We start from the raw sequence: 1,351 nt of genomic DNA on the forward strand, positions 1-1,351 counted from the left end.
TCGAGCCTACACAACTGAGAAGGAATCCTGTGGGGATGGACTGGAACTAGGAAACTGTATTGTGGGGGCATCAGAGGGCTGTGACATGGGGGCCCAGGTAGTAAGAGGGATCTGCCTAAGGTGAGAGGAGTGTGGCACAGAAGGAGCTCTCGTATGACTCAGGGATCCTAGGGACCCTTGAGAAAAGGAGTGGCTTAATTCTGAGTGATTTATATTTGCTCCCAGAGCTTTTTAGATCCTCCTGCTCCAAGGCCATCTCATCACAGCCACGTCTCTCTGCCCAACTGGCCCTGTGATGTCACATACATCCCACACTGGGGTCGGTTCCCTTCCTTATAGGAAGGTAAAGAGGTCTTTACCTGTCTGATGACAGGTCCTTAGCCACAGCGGGGCCTAGTTGTCCAGATTTTGGGCCTTTTAAAAAATCAACTTTTTTTTCTTTTAGCGTCCAAAATCTTTTTAATAACAAGGTAGACTTTTGGGTTGGTTTTTGTAGCCACGGCTGGCTCGTCGGCCTCTGGCACGCTCGAACTTTCAGCCCTTGGAGCGGACATAGGGTTTGGTGTGGTTATGCGGGGTTCCTGGGGCCTTGCCGAAATGCCTGTACACCTCTCGGCCCTTGCGAGGACCAGAGAGGAGGGCAGTGCCACAGCCCTTGGGGGAGTCCAGGGTCAGCTGGTCGAAGGTGAGGATCTTGTCCCCGGCCTTGAGGATGCGACTCTGGGCGCGGCTGCTCACTCGCAGAGTGCACACCTTCAGTTTGGGCACCTCCTGGACACGAACATCGTCAGTTACAGTCCCCACGACCACAGCTGTTTTGCCTTCCCGGCCAGGAAGCTTCATCTTTCGGATCATCCAGGAAAGGGAGAGCAGTGGCCGGTTGGTGCGGCTCATGAACAATCTCTTCAGGACAACCTGAGTGAAGGTGGAGTTGGTTCGTCTGGCCAGGAACCTGTACAGCTTGACCAACAGCCTCAGGTAAATGTCCTGGCTCTTGGGCTTCTTGCGTCAAACCTTTCGGTCCTTGTTGTGGTGGATGTCAACTCCCATGATGGCGCCTCCTCCTTAGCCAGGTCAGGAAAGCTAAAAAATCAACTTTATCAAGGGTTAATTTACATCCATTTCAATGAGGTTTAGGAAGTTGATACATCCCAGTAGCCACCAAGATAATCAAGATATAGAACCTCCCCATCACCTCCAAGAGTTTCACCTCCTGTTTGAGGACTCATGTCTCCACCTGCACTTTTTAAAAAACAGTTTTATTGACATCTAATTCACTCACCATAAAATCCACCCATTTAACAATTCAATGGTTTTTAGTATAGTCACAGAGTTTTGCAGTTAACATACC

At 50.3% G+C, this 1,351-nt stretch overlaps 1 pseudogene; it reads right to left on the reverse strand.

Annotated features, from left to right (window-relative positions):
* Positions 1-459: 459 nt before the first annotated feature.
* LOC129537888 (large ribosomal subunit protein eL18 pseudogene) lies at positions 460-1,065 on the reverse strand (annotated as a pseudogene).
* Positions 1,066-1,351: the final 286 nt, after the last annotated feature.

Source organism: Moschus berezovskii, chromosome 2 (assembly GCF_049115385.1).
Source record: "Moschus berezovskii isolate FMDL1 chromosome 2, NW_MosBer_1.0, whole genome shotgun sequence".
NCBI lineage: Eukaryota > Metazoa > Chordata > Mammalia > Artiodactyla > Moschidae > Moschus > Moschus berezovskii.